This window comes from Bos mutus, chromosome 3 (genome assembly GCF_027580195.1).
Source record: "Bos mutus isolate GX-2022 chromosome 3, NWIPB_WYAK_1.1, whole genome shotgun sequence".
Classification (NCBI taxonomy): Eukaryota; Metazoa; Chordata; class Mammalia; order Artiodactyla; family Bovidae; genus Bos; species Bos mutus.
Window position 1 is genome coordinate 13,245,618 of NC_091619.1, and position 26,914 is coordinate 13,272,531.

The 26,914-nt window shown below is 37.9% G+C and overlaps 1 pseudogene; it reads left to right on the forward strand.

Moving 5' to 3' along the window:
* Window positions 1–4,326: 4,326 nt before the first annotated feature.
* LOC138987295 (olfactory receptor 5J3-like) lies at window positions 4,327–14,661 on the forward strand (annotated as a pseudogene).
* Window positions 14,662–26,914: the final 12,253 nt, after the last annotated feature.

Sequence of the window (26,914 nt, forward strand, 5' to 3'; positions counted from 1 at the left end):
CAGCAAAAGAGACACTGATGTATGGAACAGTCTTATGGACTCTGTGGGAGAGGGAGAGGGTGGGAAGATTTGGGAGAATGGCAATGAAACATGTAAAATATCGTGTGGGAAACGAGTAGCCAGTCCAGGTTCGATGCACGATGCTGGATGCTTGGGGCTGGTGCACTGGGATGGCCCAGGGGGATGGTATGGGGAGGGAGGAGGGTTCGGGATGGGGAACACATGTATACCTGTGGCGGATTCATTTTGATATTTGGCAAAACTAATACAATTATGTAAAGTTTAAAAATAAAATAAAATTAGGAAAAAAAAAAAAAGAATCAATCCAAGTTGCCATGTGTATCAATAATTCATTTTTTGTTGCTGAGCAGTATTCCACAATTTGTTTAAGTTAACATGAAAGAGTTAGTCAGCTCTTTGTGACCCCATGGACTGGAGCCTGACAGACTCTGTCCATGGAATTCTCCAGGCAAGAGGAGTGGAGTGGGTAGCCATTCCTTTCTCCAGGGTATCTTCCCTCCTCAGGGACTGAACCCAAATCTCCTGCATTACAGGCAGATTCTTTACTGTCTGAGCCACCAGGGAAGCCAATTGTAGGATATTTTGGTTATTTCCAGTTTTTGGCTACTGCAAATAAAACTGCCTTAAATGATCATGTACAAACTTTAATGTGGATATTAGTATTCATTTCCCTGGGCTAACTGTCCCAGGAGAGCAATTTCTAGCTTGTGTAGAAAATGCATGTTTAGTTTCTGAAGAAAAATTTAAACTATTTTTCAGAATGGTTGTGTCAGTTTATATTTCTAACAGAAATATGAGAGAGATCTATTTTCTCCACACTTTTGCTAGTTTTTGGTACCATCACTATTTTTTATGTGAGCTATTCTAACAGGTATGATATGATATCTCATCCTAGTCTTTATTTGTTCTTCCCTGGTGGTTGATGGTATTAAATAGGATCTCTGATCAGTATAACCTCTTGTGAAATGTCTCTTCATGTATTTTTCCCATTTTCTAATTAGAATGTGTTTTCTTTACTGTTAAGTTTAAGACTCTTAAAAACATATTCTGAGTCTTCTATCAGCTAATATGTTTGAAAATATTTTTTCCATATTCATAACTTGTACTTTAATCCTTTAATCATTCTCAGAATAAAAGTTTTTAGTTTTGATGATCAATTTATCATTTTTTTCTTTTATGGATCAGACTTTTTATACCATGTCTGAAAAGTCTTCAACAATCATAGGTCCCCCAATTTTTCTCTACATGTTCAAAGTTTGGTGGTTTAAATTTAAATATATGATCCATTTTGAGTTAAATAATTTTTAAATAAGGTGTGATTTAGGCTGAGGTTCAGTTTAGAGGCTTTTTTTCTTGTTTGCCTGTGGATATCTAATTGCTCCAACACAGTATTTAAAATTTTTATTTTATATTGGAATATAGTTGATTAACAAAGTTGTGTTCACTTCAGATGTACAGCAAAATGATTCAATTAAACATATATCTATTCTTTTTTCAAGGGACTTCCCTGGTGGCTGAATGGTAAAAGAATCCTCCTGCCAAGCAGGTGATGTGGGTTTGATCCCTGGGTCAAAAAGATCTCCTGGAAGAGGACATGGCTACCCACTGCAGTATTCTTGCCTGGGAAATCCCATGGACAGAGCAGCCTGGTGGGCTGCAGTCCATGGGGTCACAGAGTTAGACATGACTGAGCAACTAACACATTTATAAACAAGATTGTTTTAAGTTGCTGATCATTCAATTTAAAATACATTTCCAGTATCCTTAATTTGTCCTCTCCTTTTCTCACAATTCCTGGTTTAGATATCATATTTGTGTGTAGATGATTTCCTACCTTTACCATATGTTTGCCTTTACCAATAAGCTTTTCCATTCATAATTTTCTTGTTTCTAGTAACGGCATTTTCCTTTTCACTTAGAGAAGTTCCTTTAGCATGTTATAAAGCTGATCTGATGTCGCTCAGTTCTCTTAGCTTTTGCTTGCCAGTAAATGTTTTGATTTTTCCATTGAATATGAATGAGAGCCTAGAGTTTTCTTAGTTGTGGGTTCTTCCCTTTTATTACTTTAAGTATATTGTGCCATTCTGTTCTAGCCTACAAAATCTCTGCTGAGAAATCAGCTGATAAACTATGGGAGTTCCTTTATGTGTTACTTGTTGCTTTTCTCTTGTTTTTTTTAGTATTTTTGCTTTGTCTTTAATTTTTATCAATTTGATTACCATGTGTCTTGGTGTGTTCCTCTTTGGGTTTATCTTTCCTGGGATTCTCAGCACTTTGGGGAGTTGAGTAACTGTCTCCTTTCCCATATTAGGAAAGATTTTGGGACTTCCCAGGTGGCACTAGTGGTAAAGAATCAGCATGCCAGTGCAGAAGATGCAAGAGATGTGGGTTTGATCCCTGGGTCAAGAAGATCCCATGGAGTAAGAAATGGCAACCCACTCCAGTATTCTTGCCTGGAAAATTCCACGGACAGAGGAGCCTGGCAGGCTCTAGTCCATGGGGCTGCAAAGAGTTGGATATGACTGAGAGACTGAGCATACACATTAGGAAAGTTTTCAGCTATTATCTCTTCAAATACTTTCTTAGGTCTTTTCTCTTTCTCTTCTCCTTCTATGACCTATATAATGCAAATGTTGGTGCATCAAATGTTGACCCAGAGGTCTCTCAGACTGTCTTCATTTCTTTACTTTTTTTTTCTTTATTCTGTTCTGCAGAAGTGATTTCCACCATTCTGTCTTCCAGCTCACTTATCTATTCTGTTTAACTTATTGTGCTATTGATTCCTTCTACTATATTTTTCATTTCAATTACTGTATAACTCATCTGTTTTTTCTTTAGATTCTCTAGCTTCTTATGTTAAAGATTTCTTGAAACTTCTCAATCTATACCTCTATTCTTTTTTCAAGATCTTGGATCATCTTTACAATCATTACTCTGAATTCTTTTTCAGTAAGATTGCCTATCTCTACTTTACTTAGTTATTCTTCTGGGGTTTTATCCTGTTCTCCATCTGAGATATTTTCCTCTGCTACGTCATTTTGTCTAGTTTCTGTGGTTGTGGTTTCTGTTTCACAGGCTGCACGATTGTAGTTCTTGCTTCTGCTGTCTGCCTTCTGGTGGATGAGGCTGTATAAGAAGTTTGTGCAGACTTCCTGGTGGGAAGGACTGGTTCCTGCCCACTGGTGAGTGGAGCCTGGTCTTGTTTCTCTGGTGGTCTGGGCCATTCAACACAATTTATTTGAAAGACTACTTCCTCCATGAAATTTCCCTTGTACTTTTGTCAATAATCAGTTGTGTTTAGTAGTGTGAGACTGGCTTCTCTATTATGTTCCATTAATCTATCCCTATACCAACACAACATAGTTGGGTTATAGGGTAGAGTTGTTCCCATTTTATTCTTCTTTTCAAAATGTTTTAGCTATTCCAGTTCATTTACTTTTCCATTTAAAATTTGGAATAATCTTGTCTATAACTACAAAATTTCTGCTGGGATTTTGACAAAGTGAAGTGAAGTGAAAGTTGCTCAGTCATGTCCAACTCTTTGTGACCCCATGGACTATACAGGCCATGGCATTCTCAGGCCAGAATACTGGAGTGGGTAGCCGTTCCCTTCTCCAGGGGATCTTCCCAACCTAGGGATCGAACTGAGGTCTCCTGCATTGCAGGTGGATTCTTTACCAGCTGAGCTACTAGTGATTTTGATGGGAAACACATTAAACCTGTATATCAGTTTGGGGAGAATTGACATCTTTACTATGTTGAGTCTTCCAATCATGAAAACAATATATCCCTCTACTTTTTTAGATCTTTATTTCTTTCATACTCATTTTTTAGTTTTCTTTATAAAAGTCTTTGTACATGTTTGGTTAAATTTTACAGCTAAGCTTTTTTTAAAAATAAATTGCAAATGATAATTATTATAGCTTTAATTTTGGTTTCCACTTGCTCATTGATAGTAGTAGCTGTAGTTCAGTCACTCAGTCGTGCAAATGGAGACCAAAAGAAAGCAGGAGTAGTAATACTTATAGAAGATAAAATAGACTTTGAATTAAAGGCTGTGAAATGAGACAAAGAAGGACACTACGTAATGATCAAAGGATCAATCCAAGAAGAAGATATAACAATTATAAATATATATGCACCCAACATAGGAGCATCACAATATGTAAGGCAAATGCTAACAAGTATGAAAGTGGAAATTAACAGTAACACAATAATAGTGGGAGACTTTAATACCCCACCACACCTGTGGAAAGATCAACTAAACAGAAAATTAGCAAGGAAACACAAACTTCAAATGATACAATGGGCCAGTTAGACCTAAATGATATCTATAGGACATTTCACCCGAAAACAATGAATTTCACCTTTTTCTCAAGCGCACACGGAATCTTCTCCAGGATAGATCACAACCTGGGCCATAAATTTAGCCTTGGTAAATTCAGAAAAACTGAAGTCATTCCAAGCATCTTTTCAGATCACAATCTGGTAAGATTAGATATCAACTACAGGAAAAAAATTTATTAAAAATACAAACATATGGAGGCTAAACAACACACTTCTGAATAACCAACAAATCACAGAAGAAATCAAAAGAGAAATCAAAATATGCATAGAAATGAATGAAAATGAAAACACAACACTCAAAACCTATGGGATTCAGTAAAAGCAGTGCTAAGGGGAAGGTTCATAGCAATACAAGCTTACCTCAAGAAACAAGAGAAAAATCAAATAAATAAGGTAACTCTACACCTAAAGCAACTAGAAAAGGAAGAAATGAAGAACCCCAGGGTTAGTAGGAGGAAAGAAATCAAAAAAATTAAGGCAGAAATAAATACAAAAGAAACAAAGGAGACCATAGCCAAAATCAACAAAGCTAAAAACTGGTTCTTTGAGAAGATAAATAAAATAGACAAACCATTAGCCAGACTTATCAAGAAAAAATGGAGAAGAATCAAATCAACAAAATTAGAAATGGAGAAATCACAACAGACAACACAGAAATACAAAGGATCATAAGAGACTACTATCACCAACTATATGGCAATAAAATGGACAACTTGGAAGAAATGGACAAATTCTTAGAAAAGTATAACTTCCCAAAACTGAACCAGGAAGAAATAGCAAATCTTAAGAGACCCATCACAAGCACAGAAACCGAAACTGTAATCAGAAACCTTCCAACAAACAAAAGCCCAGGACCAGATGGCTTCACAGCTGAATTCTACCAAAAATTCAGAGAAGAGCTACCACCTGTCCTATTCAAACTCTTCCAGAAAATTGCAGAGGAAGGTAAACATCCAAACTCATTCTATGAGGCCATCATTATCCTAATAGCAAAACCAGACAAAGATGCCACAAAAAAAGAAAACTACAGGCCAATATCACTGACCACAGATGCCAAAATCTTAACAAAATTCTAGCAAACAGAATCCAACAACATATTAAAAAGATCATACATCTTGACCATACATCAAGATTATACATCTTGATAAAAGTGGGCTTTATCCCAGGGATGCAAGGGTTCTTCAATATTCGTAAATCAATGTGACACATCACATTAACAAATGAAAGATAAAAAACAATATGATTATCTCAATAGATGCAGAGAAAGACTTTGACAAAATTCAACATCCATTTATCATAAAAACCCTCCAGAAAGCAGGAATAGAAGGAACATACCTCAACATAATAAAAGCCATTTATGATAAACCCACAGCAAACATTATCCTCAATGGGGAAAAATTGAAAGCATTTCCCCTAAAGTCAGGAACAAAACAATGGTGCCTACTGTCACCACTACTATTCAACATGGTTTTGGAAGTTTTGGCCACAGCAATCAGAGCAGAAAAAGAAATAAAAGGAATACAGCTTGGAAAAGAAGAAGTAAAACTCTCACTGTTTGCAGATGACATGATCCTCTACATAGAAAACCCTAAAGACTCCACCAGAAAAGTACTAGAGCTAATCAATGAATATAGTAAAGTTGAAGGATATAAAATTAACACACAGAAATCCCTTGCATTCCTATACACTAACAATGAGAGAACAGAAAGAGAAATTACAGAAACAATTCCATTCACCATTGCAACAAAAAGAATAAAATACTTAGGAATAAATCTACCTAAAGAAACAAAAGACCTATATGTAGAAAACTATAAAACACCGATGAAAGAAATAAAAGATGACACAAATAGATGGAGAAATATACCATGTTCATGGATTGGAAGAATCAGTATAGTGAAAATGAGAATACTATCCAAAGCAATCTATAGATTCAATGCAATCCCTATCAAGCTACCAATGGTATTTTTCAGAGAACTAGAACAAATAATTTCACAATTTGTATGGAAATACAAAAAACCTCAAATAGCCAAAGCAATCTTGAGAAAGAAGAATGGAACAGGAGGAATCAACCTGCCTGACTTCAGACTATACTACAAAGCTACGGTCATCAAGACAGTACCGTACTGGCACAAAGACAGAAACATAGATCAATGGAACAAAATAGAAAGCCCAGAGATAAATCCACGCACCTATGGACACCTTATCTTTGACAAAGGTGGCAAGAATATACAAAGGAGAAAAGACAATTGCTTCAACAAGTGGTGCTGGGAAAACTGGTCAACCACTTGTAAAAGAATGAAACTAGAACACTTTCTAACACCATACACAAAAGTAAACTCAAAATGGATCAAAGACTTAAATGTAAGACCAGAAACTATAAAACTCCTAGAAGAAAACATAGGCAAAACACTCTCTGACATAAATCACAGCAGGATCCTCTATGACCCACCTCCCAGAGTAATGGATATAAAAACAAAAATAAACAAATGGGATCTAATTAAACTTAAAAGTTTTATTTAAATAATTAATTAATTAATTAATTATTTTTAAAACTTAAAAGCTTTTTTGCACAACGAAGGAAACTATAAGAAAGGTGAAAAGATAGCCTTCAGAATGGGAGAAAATAATAGAAAATGAACCAACTGACAAATAATTAATCTCAAAAATATACAAGCATCTCCTGCAGCTCAGTTCCAGAAATATTAATGACCCAATCAAAAAATGGGCCAAAGAACTAAACAGACATTTCTCCAAAGAAGACATACAGATGGCTAACAAAACACATGAAAAGATATTCAACATCACTCATTATCAGAGGAATGAAAATAAAAACCAAAATGAGGTACCATCTCACACTGGTCAGGATGGCTGCTATCAAAAAGTCTACAAATAATAAATGCTGGAGGGGGTGCAGAGAAAAGAGAACCCTCTTACACTGTTGGTGGGAATGCAAACTAGTACAGCCACTATGGAGAACAGTGTGGAGATTCCTTAAAATAACTGGAAATAGAACTACCATACAACCCAGCAATCCCACTGCTGGGCATACACACCGAGGAAACCAGAATTAAAAGAGACACATGTACCCCAGTGTTCATTGCAGCACTGTTTACAATAGCCAGGACATGGAAGCAACCTAGATGTCCATCAGCAGAGGAATGGATAAGAAAGCTGTGGTACATATACACAATGGAATATTACTCAGCTATTAAAGAGAATGCATTTGAATCAGTTCTAATAAGATGGATGAAACTGGAGCCTATTATACAGAGTGAAGTAAGCCAGAAAGGAAAACACCAATACGGTATACTAATGCATATATATGGAATTTAGAAAGATGGTAACAATAACCCTGTACAAGAGATAGCAAAAGAGACACAGATATATTGAACAGTCTTTTGATTCTGTGGGAGAGGGTGAGGGCTTGATGATATGGGAGAATGGCATTGAAACATGTAAAATATCATACGTGAAATGAATCGTCAGTCCAGGTTTGAAGCATGATACAGGGTACTCAGGGCTGGTGCACTGGAATGACCCGGGGGGGATGGGATGGGGAGGGAGGTGGGAGGGGGGTTCAGTATGGGGAACACATGTACATTCATGGCAGATTCAAGTCAATGTATGGCAAAACCAATACAATGTTGTAAAGTAAAATTAATTAATTAAATTTTTTAAAAAAGAATGCATTTGAGTCAGTTCTAATGATGTGGATAAAACTGAGCCTATTATACAAAGTGAAGTAAGTCAGAAAGAAAAACACCAATACAGTATATTAACACATATATATGGAATTTAGAAAGATGGTAACAATGACTCTTTATACGAGACAGCAAAAGAGACATAAATGTAAAGAACAGACATTTGGACTCTGTGGGAGTCCAAACCTCCTCTGTGGGAGGTGAGGGTGGGATGATTTGAGAGAATAGCATTGAATCATGTATATTATCATATGTGAAATAGATTGCTCGTCTAGGTTCAAAGCATGAGACAGGGTGCTCAGGGCTGGTGCACTGGGATGACCCTGAGGGATGGGATGGGGAGGGAGGAGGCAGGGGAGTTCAGGATGGGGAACACATGTATACACATGGCTGATTCATGTCAATGTATGGCAAAAAACCAGTATGATATTGTAAAGTAATTAGCCTTCAATTAAAATAAATAATTTTTTTAAAAACTGAGAAGAAAAAAATCATCTGATCATCTCAATCACTACAAAAAAATTTTTTTATAAAATTCAATATAGATTTATGATTTAAAAAAGCCTCTTAACAAAATGCATATAGAGGGAACACATCTCAACATAATAAAGACCTTATATTAAAGGCCCATAGCTAATATCATACTCAGTGGTGTAAACCTGAAAGCATTTCCCCTAACATCAGAAATAGGAAAATGATGCCTACTCTCACCTCTTTTATTCACTATAGTATTGGAAAACATAGTCACACCAATCAGGTAAGAAAAAGAGAAAAGTAATACAACTTGGAAAAGAAGAAGAAAAACTGTCACTTTTTGAAGATTACACGATACTATACATAGATGATCTTAAAGATGCCATGAAAAACCATTATAGCTTATCAATAAATTTGGTAAATTTTCAAGGTACAAAATTAATATACAAAAATCTGTTGCATTTCTATATACTAACAATAAATAATCAGAAAGAGAAATTAAGGAAACAATCCCATTTACAATCACATTTAAAAGAATAAAGTATATAGGAATAAACATACCTAAGGAGGTAAAATACCTACACTTAAAAAACTATAAGACACTGATGAAAGAATCTGATAACACAGATAGAAAGATACATCATGTTGTTGATTTGAAGAATTAATATTAAAAGGATGATACTATCCAAGGCAATCTACAGATTCAATGCAATCTTTATCAATTACATTTTTCAGAGGACTAGAATACTTTAAAATTTATATGGAAACACAAAAGACCCCAAATAGCTAAAGCAATTTTGAGAAAGGAAAATGGAGCTGGGGGAATCAGGCTCCCTGGCTTTAGACTATACTGCAAAGCTTCAGTCATCAAAACAGTATGGCATTGTTACAAAAGCAGAAATATAGATCGATGGGAAAAGATAGAAAATCCAGAGATAAGCTTATGTACCTATGGTCAATTAATCTATGACAAAAGAGGCAAGACTATACAATGGAGGAAAGACAGTCTTTTCAATAAGTGGTGCTGAGAAAACTGGACAACTGTATGTAAAAGAATGAAATTAGAACACTCCCTGGTACTTCCCTAGTGTTTCAGTGTTAAGACCCTCTGCTCCTAATACAGGATGCATGGGTTCCATCCCTGGTTGGGGAATTAAGAACCTGAACATTGCACTGGGCAGCCAAAACAAAAAAGAACACTATCTAACACCATACACAAAAATAATTCAAAATGAATTAAAGACCTAAATGTAAGATCAGATACTATAAAACTGTTAGAGGAAAGCACAAGCAGAACACTTGCTGACATAAATCACAGCAATATCTTTTCTGATTCACCTCCTAGAATGATGAAAATAAAAACACAAGTAAACAAATGGGACTTAATTAAATTGAAAAGTTCTTGCACAGCAAAGAAAAACATAAACAAAACAAAAAGACAACCCACATAATGGGAGAAAATATTTGCAAATGATGTGACTGACAAGGGATTAATCTCCAAAATATACAAAGAGCACATGCAGCTCAATATTAAAAAACAACCCAAGCAAAAAATGGGCAGAAGATCTAAATAGTCATTTCTCCAAAGAAGGCATTTGTTGTTGTTAAGTTGCTAAGTTGTGACCAACTCTTTTGCAACTCCATGTGCTGTAGCCCACCAGGCTCCTCTGACCATGGGATTTCCCAGGCAAAAATACTGGGCTATGTTGCCTTTTCCTTCTCCAAGGGATCTTTCTGTGGGATTGAACATGTGTCTCCTGCTTTGGCAGGCAGGTTCTTTACCACTGACCACCAGGGAAGCCCATACAGATGGCCCAACATCACTAATTATAGAGAAATGCAAATCAAAACAATCAGGTATCATTTCACAGCAGTGAGAAAGTGAAGTGAGTGAAATGAAGTCGCTCAGTCGTGTCCGACTCTTTGCAACCCCATGGACTGTAGCATACCAGGCTCCTCCATCCATGGGATTCTCCAGGCAAGAATACTAGAGTGGGTTGCAATTTTCTTCTCCAGGGGATCTTCCTGACCCAGGGATCGAACTCAGGTCTCCTGCATTGTGGGCAGATGCTTTACCCTCTGAGCCACCAAGGAAGCAGTGAGAAAGGCCATCATCAAAAAATCTATAAACAATAAATACTAGAGAGGGTATGGAGAAAATGGAATACTCCTACACTGTTGGTGGGAATGTAAATTGGAAGAACCATTATGAAGAACAGATGGAGTTTCCTTAAAAAACTAAAAGTGAAGCTAATGTATGATCTAGTAATCCCACTCCTGAGCATATATCTGGAGAAACTGTAATTTGAAAAGATACACACACTACAATATTCATTGCAGCACTGTATAATACAATAGCCAAGATGTGGAAACAACCTCAATGTCCATTAACAGATGAGTGGATAAAGAAGAAGGTGTGGTGTGTATATGCAATTTAGAAGTATTCCACTTCTCAGAGGAATACGTGATATCACTTATATTAATATCACTTATATTAATATGTGGAATCTAATAAAAATGATACAAATGAACTTATTTACAAAACAGAAACTGACTCCACAGCTCTTGAAATAAAACTTATTACCAAAGGGGAAACATAGGGGGAAGTGGCAAATTAGGAGATTGAGATTAATATATACAGACTTCTATATATAAAATAGATGGCTAATGAGCATCTACTATAAAGCACAGGGACTCTACTTAATATTCTGTAATAACCTATATAGATAAAGGATCTGAAAAAAAAGATATTTATACATGTATAACTGATTCACTTTATTATACACCTGAAACTAACACAACACTGTAAATCAGCTATCAGATCAGATCTGATCAGATCAGTCGCTCAGTCGTGTCTGACTCTTTGCGACCCCATGAATCGCAGCACACCAGGCCTCCCTGTCCATCACCAACTCCCAGAGTTCACTCAGACTCACGTCCATCGAGTCGGTGATGCCATCCAACCATCTCATCCTCTGTCGTCCCCTTCTCCTCCTGCCCCCAATTCCTCCCAGCATCAGAGTCTTTTCCAATGAGTCAACTCTTCGCATGAGGTGGCCAAAGTACTGGAGTTTCAGCTTTAGCATCCTTCCTTCCAAAGAAATCCCAGGGCTAATCTCCTTCAGAAATCAGCTATACTCCAATAAAAAAATTTTAATTCTTTTTTTAAATTTTTAATTGAAATACAGTTGATTTATAATATGTTAGTTTCAGGTGTACAGCAAAGTGATTCATATGTATAAAAATATTCTTTTTCAGATTCTTTTCCCTTTACAGGTAATTACAAAATATTGATATAGTTCCCTGTGCTATATAGTAGGTCTTTGTTGGTGATCTATTTTATATATAATATTGTGTATATGTTAATCTGTAATTCCTAATTTATCTGTCCCCAACAATCACCCCTGCTATCCACTTTGGTAACCACAAGTATGTTTTCTATGTCTGTGATACTGTTTCTCTTTTGTAAATAGATTCATTTGTATCATATTTTTAGATTCCACATATAAGCAATATTATATGATATTTGATTTAAAATGGGCAGAGGCTCTAAATAAACATTTTTTCAAAGACATCAAATGGCCAACAGGTACATGAAAAGGTGCTCAAGACTACTGATAATCAGGAAAATGCAAATCAAAACCACAATGAGATGCTACCTCACAACTGTTGCAATGATTATTATAAAAAGACAAGAGATAACTAGTGTTGTCAAGGATATAAAGGAACTCTTGTGCACATACTACTGCATGTCAATTGTATCTCAATGAAACTAGAAGAATAAAAAACAGCTATGGAAAAAAAAGATCAATATATTTGTAAAGTGTATTTTGCCACATAAGATATTCACAGGCTCCAGGGATGAGGGCATGAGCATCTTTGGGGTGCCATTATTTGGTTTACCACATAAGTGTACAGGTGAAAAATGCTCATCCTATCCTTGACTCTTATACTCCATGGTACTATTTTAATAATAAATTTAATATACATTTAATGGTTTAAACAGTTACTTATTGTCTCATAGTTTTGTGGGACAGAAGGTTGATACAGTACAGTTCAGCTGGGTCCTCTGCTACAATGAAGTACTGGCACAGTGTGAGGCTGGCTCAACTTAAAATCACTGTGTGTCATCTGGGCTGGGTTCCTATCTAGAGACTCTGGGGAAGATTCCACCTTCACATATATTCAAGTTGTTAGCAAAAGTTAGTTTCTTATGATCTTAGGACCAATTGTTACCTTTCCTTAACACATGGCCCCATTTATATTCAAGCTAACAATGACATGGAATCCTACTTGTCATCTGAATCTCTGAATTCACCTTCTACTGTGGTTTTTCAAGCACACATGTGATTAGATTCAGGCTTCCCTGGTGGTTCAGGGTAATCCACCTGCAATTCAGGAGACATGGGTTTGATCCCTTGGTCGGGAAGGTCCCCTGGAGGAGGGCATGGCAACCCACTACAGTATTCTTGCCTGGAGAATCCCATGGACAGAGGAGCCTGGCGGGCTACAGCCCATAGTGTCACAAAGAGTTGGACATGACTGAAGCAACTTAGCACGTATGCATGTGGTTAGATTAGGCACACTTGAATATACAGGATAATCTTTATATCTTAAAGTCAGGTGATTAATAACCTTAATGACATCTGCAAATCCCCTTCTGGCATAGACTAGCATATTCTCTCAAATAACAGGTTGCAAAAGATCATGAAAGCTATTTCATACCCAGTAAACTTAAAATTTGGTTCTGTGACTTCTTCCCAGGGGATAAGGAGGTTGAGAAGAAAAGTATTTCGGTTCTAGTTTAATTCATCAACTACTGTTTCTCAATGCCAGTGCTTAAAACTGAATTTCTTTCTTTCCTTCCTTAATTCTAACAAAAGTGTTATAGAGTACATATGGATTAAAGAGAGATAAATCCCTTGCCTAATAGAAGTTACAGACTGGTAGGGGGATCAAACTAATAGGTAATAGTGAAGGCATGGCAAGTAAACACAGAAGCAAAAGAGGATGGAGAGTGAGGGGGAATGCATATATCCTAGTCTTAAAGTGTCAAACTACACTACCTAAAAGAGATATCATCTACCCCATGTAATAAAGGATGAGTAAGTGTTAGTTCTCCCAGTGTTTGTCCTAGTATCTTGTTGTCTTTGTATTTCTTAATTTTCATTTCAGTTGAGAAAGAACTCAAAGAAATGAAAAATCATTGTGTGGTCACTGGATTTATCTTCCTAGGATGTTCCAACCATCCTGAATTGTAAGTGTTGTTCCTCCCAGCCTTCTTGATCATTTATCTCTTAACTCTTCTGGGAAATACATTCACATTAACAATGGTCAGAGTCAGTCCTGCCCTCTGCATTCCAATGTATTATTTTCTCAGCACCTTGTGTTTCTTGGACATCTGCTACTCATCTGCCACCATTTTGGTCATGCTGGGGAACTTCTAGAGGAAGACCACCTTGTATGAGGGCTGTCTTTCCCAGACCCTATTCCTTGTGACCTGTGCTGGTGCTTAGGGTGTCTTGTTGGCTACTGTGACTTACAACCACTATGTAACCATTTCCCACCTTCTTCAATATCTGCTCCTCATGACTCTGAAGGTCTGTGTGTATTTTGTTGATTGGAACTTGACTGTGTGGGCTAGAGGATTCTGTGAAAGACACAGTGCTGACCCTCAGTGTGGACTCAACAAGATCATCCACTTTCTCTGTGACGTACCTTTGCTCCTGAAGCTCTCCTGCTCTGACACCTCTCTCAGTGAGTCTGTGCTCCACGTGGCCAGTGCCACCACTGGCCTGAGCCCCTGCCTATTCATTGCAGTGTCCTACTGCTTATCATCTCTGCCCTCCTTAAGATTCCCGCTGCTCAGGGCAGGAACCAGACCTTCACTATCTGTGCATCCTACCTCCCTGTGGTGGTCTTTTATGGAATAGCCAACTTTAACTATGATAGACCCAATATAGGCTATATCCTGGACATCCTGGTCTCTGTGCTCTTCTCTGTTCTGATCCCCATGATTAACCCTGTCACCTACAGCCTGAGAAACAAAGAAATCAAGGGTGCCCTGAGGAAGTGGATGGAGAAGGTGGATTCTCTAGTTATATCAGTGAATAGATGAATATTTTTCATTCTGGAAAATCTTTTTTCTCTTTTTTATAGTTTTTCACATTTATTTTATGATAATTCTTTATTAAAATATCATTTTAAATAATTCTTTTAAAATAATTTTAAAATTGTATTTAAGGCATACAACATGTTGATTTGATTCAGATATACATAGTGAGGTGGTTACTGTTGTTGCTGTTCAGTCACTAAGTTGATCTCTTTTGCAACCCCATGGACTGTAACCTGCCAGGCTCCTCTGTCCGTAAGATTTCCCAGGCAAGAATACTGAAATGAGTTGTCATTTCCTTCTCCAGGTATCTTCCCACCCCAGGGATCTAACCTGTGTTCTTTACCACTGAGCCAGCAGGGAGGCCCAAAGTGATTACTACAATTAACATATCATCTTCTCAAAAAGGGAACATTGTTGTTGGGAATGTAAATTGGTGCAGCCACTATGGAAACACTATAGAAGTTCCTCAAGAAACTAAAAATAGAGTTGCTACATGATCCAGCCATCCCACTCCTGGGCATACATCTGGATAAAACTGTAATTTAAAAAGATACGTGCATGAGACTTCCCTGGTGGTCCAGTAGCTAAGACTCCATGCTCCCAATGCAGGGGGCCTGGGTTTGATCCCTGGTCAGGGAACTAGATCCCACATGCCACAACTAAGAGTTAGCATGCTGTAACTAAGACCCAGCACAGCCAAATAAATATTTAAGAAAAAAAAAAAAGACACATGCGCCCTTCTGTTCATAGCAGCACGATTCACAACAACAAAGATATGAAAACAATCTAAATGTTCATCAACAGATGAATGCATAAAAATGTGGTAATATATACAATGGAATACTACTCAGCCATAAAAAAGAATGGAATAAAGCCATTTGCAACAACATGGATGAATCTACTGATTATTATACTAACTGAAGTAAGTCAGAAAGAGAAAAGATAAATACCATATGATATCACATGTGAAATCTTAAAAAAAATAAGACACAAATGAACTTATCTATGAAACAGACAGACTCACAGACATAGAGAACTAACTTGTAGTTGCCAAGGCAGAGAGGTGGAAAAGGGGTGGATTGGGAGTTTGGGATTAGTAGATGCAAACTTGAAGAAGGCAATGGCACCTCACTCCAGTACTCTTGCCTGGAAAATCCCATGGAAGGAGGAGCCTGGTGGGCTGCAGTCCATGGGGTCACTAAGAGTCAGACACGACTGAGTGACTTCACTTTCACTTTTCAATTTCATGCATTGGAGAAGGAAATGGCAATCCACTCCAGTGTTCTTGCCTGGAGAATCCCAGGGACGGGGGAGCCTGGTGGGCTGCTGTCTATGGTGTCGCACAGAGTCGGACACGACTGAAGCAACTCAGCAGCAGCAGCAGATGCAAACTAATATATGTAGGATGGATACACAACAAAGTCCTACTGTAGAGCACAGGGAAGTATATTCAATATCCTGTGATTAATCATAATGGACAAGAATATGAAAAAGAATGTACATGTATGAATAACTGAACCACTTTGCTGTACAGCAGAAATTAATACAATCAACTATACTTCAGTAAAACAAATTAAAGAACATATCATCTCCTCATATAGTTACTATTTCTTTTGCAATAAGAGCCCCTGAAATCTACTCTCTTAGCATATTTTCAGTGTTCAATACATCATTATTAAGTATAATCATAATGAAACACATTAGATCTCTAAACTTACTCATCCAAACTACACAACTACAACTTTGCACTCTTTGACCAATATCTCCCCATTTTCCCTACCACACTTCAACCCCAACTTCTGGTAACCATCATTTTACTCTCCACAAGTTCAACTTTTTTAGATTCTACATGTAAGTGAGATAATGCCAGTATTTGCCTTTCTGCACCTGGATTATTTAGCATAATGTCCTCTTGGTTCATCTGTAGTGTCAAAAATGACACAATTTTCTTCTTTGCTTTTTAAGGCTGAATATATCTATTGCATAGGAACCTGGAATGTTAGGTCCATAAATTGGAAGTGTTCAAATAGGAGATAGCAGAGTGAGCATTGACATTTTAGGAATCAGTGAACTAAAATGGATGGGAACAGATGAATTTAATTCAGATGACCATTATATCTACTACTGTGGGCAAGAATCCTTAAAAGAAATGGAATAGTCCTCATAGTCAACAAAAGAGGCTGAAATGCAGTACTTGGGTACAATCTCAAAAACGAGGGTTAAGTGGGGGCTACTCTTTGTTGCAGTGAGCAGGCTTCTCATATGCAATGGCTTCTTTCACTGTGGAGTGAGGGCTTTATGTGCGTAGGCTCTAGTAGTTGTGGTACTGAGACTAATGGGCTCTAGAGTACAGTCTCAGTAGTTGTGATACATAGGCTCAATAGCTCCATGGCATGTGGGATCCTCCCAGAGCAGGGATCAAACTCATGTCCCCCAAACCAGCAGGCAGATTCTCAACCACTAGACCACCAGGGAAACCCTCTTTGCCTATTTCTTAATTGGGTTTTTTTCTCACTACTGAGTTGTATGAGTTCCTTATATATTTTGGATATGAGCTTCCTAGTCATGTGTATGATTTGAAAAATACTTTCTTTTATTCTGTAGATTTCTCTCTTCTGTTTGTTTTCTTTGTTGTGCAGAAGTGTATTTAGCTTAATGCAATTCCATTTGCCTCTTTTACTTTTGTTGCTTGTGCTTTTGGGGTCATATTGGAAAATCATTGTCCAGACCAATGTCAAAAACTTTTGCCCACTTTTCTTCTTGTAGTTTCACAGTTTCAAGTTTGACATTTAAGCTTTTAATCCTTTTTAGTTGACTTTTATATATGGAATGAGGTAAGTGTCCAATTTCATTGTTCTGCATGTGGATAATTAGTTTTCCAAAATCACGGCAGATGGTGATTGCAGCCATGAAATTAAAAGACGCTTACTCCTTGGAAGAAAAGTTATGACCAACCTAGATAGCATATTCAAAAGCACAGACATTACTTTGCCAACAAAGGTCTGTCTAATCAAGGCTATGGTTTTTCCAGTAGTCATGTATGGATGTGAGAGTTGGACTGTGAAGAAAGCTGAGCACTGAAGAATTGATGCTTTTGAACTGTGGTGTTGGAGAAGACTCTCGAGAGTCCCTTGGACTGCAAGGAGATCCAACCAGTCCATTCTAAAGGAGATCAGTCCTGGGTGTTCTTTGGAAGGAATGATGCTGAAGCTGAAACTCAGTACTTTGGCCACCTCATGCAAACAGTTGACTCATTGGAAAAGACTCTGATGCTGGGAGGGATTGGGGGCAGGAGGAAAAGGGGATGACAGAGGATGAGATGGTTGGATGGCATCACCGACTCGATGGACGTGAGTTTGAGTAAACTCCGGGAGTTGGTGATGGACAGGGAGGCCTGGCGTGCTGTAGTTCACGGGATCGCAAAGAGTAGGACATGACTGAGCAACTGAACTGAACTGAATACCGTTTATGGAAGATATTGTTCTTGTCTGTGCCGGAGTCCAGCTCCAGCAACCAGGGAATCAGCCTGAAGAGATGAGCGGTGTCGGCGGAGAATGATGCAGCCTCTGACTCAAGGTGCTGGACTGCATGTTTATTTCAAGCATCAGGTCTTCTTTGGTCTTCTTTTATACTTTGACAAAAGCATTAGGACAGAGGTTTCACATTTTCAGCTCCCCGACACCCAGATTTATTGTCTCCTTGTTGCCCTTCAAACAGTTCCTGCTTCAGCAATTCTCTCAGAATCGTTTACTTGTGATTACATTGTAACTCATGCTTATGTCTGGGCTGCATACCACATTCCTCAGTTTATTTCTTATCTTTCTAAATCCTGCTTGCCCCTAGTATCTTAAGCTATCTCCTAAAAAGGCTTCTAGCTACTCTTAATTATTCCTAAACCCAGAGCTCAGCAAGCTTCCTTTGCCATAAACATTCCCCTCACAAACAGGTCTCAGATAACAATCCTTCCCATGGCCTCAAGCTGTGGCCTATGTGCTCATCCTGGAACATTCTTTGTAAAGATCCTTGAATAAATGTCAATGGTTACTTTATAGATCATTTTCTGGGCACAACTGCAGAAGGCTTTGTGCTTTCTCATGCTTCTCTCAAGAACAATAAGCACCTTAACATTCTTTCCAGCCAACTCAATGGAAGAAAGGAAAAAAAAAGTCAGAATCACAAGACCTAACTCCTTAATCCCGGGACCGTGCCTGCGGGACGAGGAGAGGGGGTTGGGGCCGTGCCTCCATTTTGTCAGTAAAGCCTAACGCAGCTTCTGACATCTCTGTTTTGTGTTTTGGTACCTCTCTCAAAGATCAGTTCAGTTCAGTTCAGTCGCTCAGTCGTGTCTGACTCCTTGCGACCCCATGAGCCATAGCACGCCAAGCCTCCCTGTCTATCACCAACTCCCGGAGCCTACCCAAACTCATGTCCATGGAGTCGGTGATGCCATCCAACCATCTCATCCTCTGTCGTCCCCTTCTCCTCCTGCCCTCAATCTTTCCCAGCATCAGGATCTTTTCAAATGAGTGAGCTCTTTGCATCAGGTGGCCAAAGTATTGGAGTTTCAGCTTCAACATCAGTCCTTCCAATGAACACCCAGCACTGATCTCCTTTAGGATGGACTGATTGGATCTCCTTGCAGTCCAGGGGACTCTCAAGAGTCTTCTCCAACACCACAGTTCAAAAGCATCAGTTCTTTGGCTCTCAGCTTTCTTTACAGTCCAACTCTCACATCCATTCATGACTACTGGAAAAACAATAGCCTTGACTGGACAGACCTTTGTAGGCAAAGTAATGTCTCTGCTTTTTTAATATGCTGTCTAGGTTGGTCATAACTTTTCTTCCAAGGAGTAAGCGTCTTTTAATTTCATGGCTGCAATCACCATCTGCAGTGATTTTAGAGCCCCCCCCCAAAAAAAGTCAGCCACTGTTTCCCCATCTATTTGCCATGAAGTGGTGGGACCAGATGCCATGATCTTAGTTTTCTGAATGTTGAGCTTTAAGCCAGCTTTTTCACTGTCCTCTTTCACTTTCATCAAGAGGCTCTTTAGTTCTTCTTCATTTTCTGCTATAAGGGTGGTGTCATATGCATATCTGAGGTTATTGATATTTCTTCTGGCAATCTTGATTCCAGCTTGTGCTTCATCCAGCCCAGCATTTCTCATGATGTACTCTGCATAGAAGTTAAATAAGCAGGATGACAATATACAGCCTTGACGTAAACTTTTTCCTATTTGGAACCAGTCTTTTGTTCCATGTCCAGTTCTAATTATTGCTTCCTGACCTGCATACAGTTTTCTCAAGAGGTAGGTCAGGTGGTCTTGTATTCCCATCTCCTTCAGAATTTTCCACAGTTTATTGTGATCCACACAGTCAAAGGCTTTGGCATAGTCAATAAAGCAGAAATAGATTTTTTTTTTTTGAAACTCTCTTGTTTTCTCAATGATCCAGCAGATTTTGGCAATTTGATCTCTGGTTCCTCTGTCTTTCTAAAACCAGCTTGAACATCTGGAAGTTCATCTCAAAAGATCAAGTGACCATAAACATATGGATTTATTTATGGACTTTTTATCCTATTCCACTGGTCTATATGTTTTTTTTTTTTTTATTTATGATCATGCTATTTTGGTTACTACAAATTTGTAGCCTATTTTGAGGTCAGGTAATGTGATGTCTTTTCATACTGTTCATGGGGTTCATGAAGCTAACGGCAAAGGAGAAAAGGAAAGCTATACCTATCTGAATGCAGAGTTCCAAAGAACAGCAAGGAGAGATAAGAAAACCTTCCTAAGTGATTAATGCAAAGAAATAGAGGAAACCAATAGAATAGGAAAGGCTAGAAATCTCTTCAAGAAAATTAGAGATACCAAGGGAACATTTCATGCAAAGATGGGCACAATAAAGGACAGAAACAGTATGGACCTAACAGAAGCGGAAGAAATTAAGGAAAGGTGGCAAGAATACATGGAAGAACTATACAAAAAAGATCTTCATGACCCAATAACCACGATAGTCTGATCACTCACTTAGAGCCAGACATCCTGGAGTCCAAAGTCAAGTGGGCCTTAGGAAGAATCACTATAAACAAACCTAGTGGAGGTGATAGAATTCCAGTTGAGCATTTTAAGTCCTAAAATATGATGCTGTTAAAGTGCTGCATTCAATACGCCAGCAAATTTGGAAAACTCAGCAGTGGCCACAGGACTGGAAAAGGTCAGTTTTCATTCCAATCCCAAAGAAAGTGAAGTCAGGGCTTCCCTGGTGGCTCAAAGGGTAAAGCATCTGCCTGCAATGCAGGAGACCTGGGATCGATCCCTGGGTTGGGAAGATCCCCTGGAGAAGGAAATGGCAACCCACTCCAGTATTCTTGCCTGGAGAATCTCATGGACACAGGATCCTGGTGGGCTACAGTCCATAGGGTCACAAAGAGTCAGACACAACTGAGGCAATGGCAAAGAATGTTCAAACTACTTCACAATTGCACTCATCTCACATGCTAGAAAAGTAATGCTCAAAATTCTCCAAGCCAGGCTTCAACAGTATGTGAACCATGAACTTCAAGCTGGATTTAGAAAAGGCAGATGAACCAGAGATCAAAATGCCAACATCTGCTGGATCATAGAAAAAGCAGGAGAGTTCCAGAAAAGCATCTACTTCTGCTTTATTGACTATTGCAAAGCCTTTTACTGTGGGGATCACGCAAACTGGAAAATTCTTAGAGATGGGAATACCACACCACCTTACCTGCCTCCTGAGAAATCTGAATGCAGATCAAGAAGCAACAATTAGAACCAGACATGGACCAATGGACTGGTTCCAAATTGGGAAAGAGTACACCAAGGGTGTATACTGTCACCCTGCTTATTTAACTTATATGCAGAGTACATTATGTGATATGTGGGGCTGAATGAAGCACAGGTTGGAATCAAGATTGCTGGGAGAAATATAAATAACCTCAGGTACAGATAACACCACCTTTATGGCAGAAAGCAAAGAAAAACTAAAGAGCCTCTTAATGAAAGTGAAAGAGGAGAGTGAAAAAGGTGGCTTAAAATTCAACATTCAGAAAACGAAGAGCATGGCATCCAGTCTCATCACTTAATGGCAAATAGTTGGGGAAACAATGGAAATAGTGACAGACTTTATTTTCTTGGGCTCCAAAATCACTGTAGATGGTGACTGCAGCCATGAAATTAAAAGACGCTTACTCCTTGGAAGAAAAGCTATGACAAACTTAGACAGCATATTAAAAAGCAGAGACATCACTTTGCCAACAAAGATCAATCTAGTCAAAGCTATGGTTTTTCTAGTAGTCGTATGGATGTGAGAGTTGGACCATGAAGAAGGCTGAGCACTGAAGAATTGATGCTTTTTAACTGTGGTGTCAGAGAAGACTCTTGAGAGTCCCATGGACTGCAAGGAGATCAACCAGTCAATTGTAAAGGAAATCAGTCCTGAATATTCACTGGAAGGACTGATGCTGAAGCTCCAATACTTCAGCCATCTGATGCAAAGAACTGACTCACTGGAAAAGACCTTGATGCTGGGAAAGACTGAAGGCAGAAGGAGAAGGGGATGACAGAGGATGAGATGGTTGGATGGCATCACTGACTCAATGGACGTGAGTTTGAGCAGGCTCCGGGAGTTGGTGGTGGACAGGGAAGCCTGGCATGCTGCATGTACATGGAGTTGTAGAGAGTCGGACACAACTGAGTGACCGAACAAAGTGAACTGAATGTGATGCCTTCAGCTTCTTCTTTTTGCTCAGGATTGCTCTGGCTATTTGGTGCCTTTAGTGGTTTCATACAAATTTTATAATTATTTGTTCTATTTCTGTGAAAAATGCTAGTAGTATTTTGATAGTGATTGTAATTAATCTGTAGATAATTTTGCATAATATGGATATTTTAGCAATATTAGTTTTTCTAATCCATAAACATAAATATATTTCCATTCATTTGTGCCTTCAATTTTTTCATCAATGTTTTATAGTTTTAATGTAGTGATCTTTCACCACTTCGGTAAAATTTATCCTAGGTATGTTTGATGCTATTGTAAATAGAATTGTTTCTTAAAGTCTTTTTCATTTTATTTCTTATTAGTATATAGATATGAAACTAACTTTTATAGGCTGATTCTGTACACTGAATCTTTATTAAATTATTTATTATTTCTGTTTTTTGGTGAAATCTTTAGTGTTTTATATGTATCATATTATGTAATCTGCAAACAGTGACAATTTTACTCCCTCCTTTCCAATTTGGATGTCTTTTCTTTCTTTTTCTTGCCTAACTGATCTGGTTATGACTTCTAGTATTATAGTGAATAGAAGTGATAAGAGTTGGCATCCTTGTCTTGTTACTGATCTTAAGAAGAAAAGCTTTCAGCTTTTCACTGCTGAATATGTTAGCTGTGGGCTTATCAATATAGCTTTTATTATGTTGAGGTACATTCCTTCCATATCTAATTTGTTAAGACTTTTTATCACAAAAATGTGCTGAATTTTGTCAAATGCTTTTCCTACATCCATTGAGATGATCATATAATTTTTGTTCTTCATTCTATAATGTGGTATATCACATTTAATGATTTGCATATATTAAACCATCACTGCATCCAAGAATGAATCCAATTTGCTCATGGGGTATGATCCTTTCCACTGTGCTATTAAATGTTGCTTGCTAGTAGTTTTTTGAGGGATTTTGTGTCTATGCTCAGAAGGATATTGACCTGTAATTTTCTTGTAATATCTTTGTCTAGCTCTGATATAAGGGTAATGTTTGCCTTGTAAAAATGAGTTTGGAAGTGCTCCCTCCTCTTCAATTTTTTAGAAGAACTGAGAATTGGTACTGATTCTTTCTTAATCTAAGAAGATCTTTTTAACTTTAGAGACTTAACTCTTCACTCTGTCTAATGTTTATATTCTAATTTTGATGAGGTAAAATACTGCAAGATTTTTAAACATATAGCTTTCTCCCTTTCTGTGCCCTACAGAGATGTTTGATGGCTCTGCATTTTTCTCCTTAGAAGCCACATCAACAGTGTCATCACCAGGTCATGGCAATGGCAGAACTAGAAACCAGGGGACACGAAGACATAAGGATGCTGGTAAAAAAGAAGGGATGCACCATGTCTAAGTGAGCAGACTAACTAGTATGATTTCATGCCAAGAGAGCAGATACACTGTTAGTACTATAGTTCCAAAAACATGTTCAATTGAGCATGCAACATGAAGAATCTAGTTCTAAGATCCAAGGCCATGGCTACCAGAACAAGTGGACAAAATTCTCTTGTGCTTTGTAGAATCGCAACTTGAATAAACCTACACCCGTGCATCTCTTTTCTTTCCCTAATGAAAAGGAGGAGAAGGCAGTCTTTCAGGCTTTAATTTTCATTCACATCCTAACAAAAAAAATCTGTCACTAAAATTCACCCACAAATGTCCCAAAAGAGATAAGAAGCTAGTCTCATTGCATGCTGAGAAAAGATGATTGATATGACTTTAATGAATACACAAGAGAATTAATTGCTCTTCATTCTAGTTTCTACTCAGGCTTTTGCCTTGCATCTGCACTCTGAGGAGTCCCAGAACAGCTGCTTAAAGAAAGATTACATGGTACTCCCCAAAGGTCAGTCCACAGGTACTTATAAATGTCCATGCTAGAAAAATGAGTTCCTAGAGAGAACATAGAAGGATTTTCAACTCTTGCAGTAGACAGTGAACATGTTCAAGGTAGCTCCTAGAATGGAAGGCCTCCTCATGATGCATGGCAGTCAACAGCCTGTTTTACAGAGAGTGTCTTTCCAGCCCAGGAACTAGAAAGAGAGCAGTAAGCCCTTTCTAAAACTTTCGGCAAGAGTCAGTGGTAAGTTGTTCATTTACCATCACAATTGAGAAAAATACTGCCAAGTGTCAGGATATATATACTTCTTAAAAGCATTAAACACATAAAATATTAAACACATTATTTTCAATACCAGTTTCGCGACATCTGCGTGATGACATAAATTTAGTATCATTTTTGTGTGTCTATGTCTATAATGGTAATAATAAAACCAGAGTTGAAATGACCATAGTGATCATTTATTTGAAAGCCTGAGGGGTTCTTGAATTCCTTAAGTAAGAGAATATGAAGGAGAAATTTGTTCATGGTAAATAATATATAATGCATAGTATTACTCTTATTCTAATTTTGAGAAGATAGAAATAATTTTCAGGGGGAAAGCATATCTCCTAGGCTATGCCATAGTATGACATTAAGGGCACAGAAAATATTTGTTTAAATAAAATGTAATTAAATTTGCATAAAATATATTTGGAACTCCTTTTGTTCACTACCTTGGGGATTTTCATCTTTACGTTACGCACATTGACATTTGGGACATGTGTTGCAAACAACATATCTTTATTAACTTTAGAAAGTCTTGTACTTTGTGAATCATTTGCTTCTCCTATAGTCCCTTTCTTTTTAGAAATCTCATAGATTCGGGGTGATTCCTAGATAATTTCTTTCTCACTCATTTGCCATTGAGATGATTTATAGGTTGGGAAAGAATGAAGCAGAGTTGCTGGTCTCTGGTTGGGAACTGAGCCATTGGTCTCCACTGGAACCACTGCTCTTATGGGAAAGGAGGACATTAAGACCACCACAGTCCAAGAGGCCATGGTACCACATTTATGTCCCCAAATAATGTTAGTTGTCTCAGGTCAGAAAGCTGTTTGCACCAGAACCACTAGGACAGAAATGTCCTCCTGATTCAGCTGAGATATTCCATCACAACCTCTTCTTTCTCTCTGGGCCTGACGGTAGTGCTGGATTTTGTGTTTTTCATTTTCCACTGACTTCAACCTAAGTTGTTTGTGAGTGGTCTTTGTACCCCAAGCTTGGTTCCCCCATTCAGCTTCCGTAGGCAGAGGGATCAGATGCCACTGGGAGTATTAAGCCTGGGTCAGTGACCTGAGGCTCCCTCTCTTGGGGAGGTCATCAGTGGAGGCCAGCCCTTCTCCTCTCTGATAATCACATTCATGAGAAGGAGCTCAGGTTTTTAACAATGGCTCTGTACTATCCATGGGACAGCCTGGTGGACAGGTACAATTTCCTGTCAAATTTCTATAGAGCCACACTCTTCTCAAACCTAAGACTAAATGCACTGGTTAAGAAATGACTATCTAGATCACTTTTGAGGCAGAGATATATGTGGAGAAATCCTTGCCAGATAAACACCTCCTATTCTCATTCTGGGGCTGTTTAGGGATAGGGAAATGGTAGAAAAGTAAAAAAGCCAGTCACTCAACTCTTTCTGTAAGGGTAAATCCAAGAAATTGGTTTGGCCAATGTTATCAGTAACTTTTTTGTTTTTGTGGGGGTTTTTATCTGTGTGCTGAATTGTCAGGAAATTTAAAAGGTGTGGATATTTTTCCTATTTGGTTCTCTCTTTTTTTTCCTTTCCATAGAATGCTCTAGCAGTATGATGAACTTCTGATTATGGCTTTCACGGTCAGACGGATGGGATTAAATTCCAAACTATGATAATAGTAGCTGTGTAACCTTAAGCATCGGTTTCCTCCTTTATGAATCCTAATAAAATAAATAAGCTTGTTGTGATAAATACATGAGATTATGTATACTAAGCATCCTACCCAGTACCTGGTACCTCATAAGTACACCACAAACAGTAGCTAGGCTTTTGTTATTGACAATTATAAGACTTGGGATGAAACTATGCAAGGATGGAAAGGAAGTTGGGATTATCTGTACTCTGGCTTCTTTTATATGGTCAATCATATATGCATATAAACAAAGGACTAGAAAGACCCACACAAAACTGTTAACAGTGGTGCTGGGCAGATAGTAGTGTAAAGGTGAAGATATTCCATTTTCATTTGATATGCCTTTGACTCAGGGAAATTTGTAGCATATGTTTTTAAAATTTAGAATCCAATAAAATTTTAAATTTAAATAGATAATGAGGAGACCTGCCTGTATAAGTCTTTGTAACTTCCTGTGGCTCTATACGTATTTCAAAATAGAGTTTTCTAAAATGTAAAAGGTAAACATTAACTAAAATATGGGATCTATTTATCTATCTCTGACATAACATTAGGCTGGGAAGGCTGTCAATCATGTGGAATGTTACCATCCCAAAGGATGTTCATAAATGTGAAATATGGATTTTCCAGGTAAAAGGTAGGCAAAAAGGAAAGAGTACTTAATATCTTAAGTATTAGGAATATGAAATTTTCTCATAGGAATAT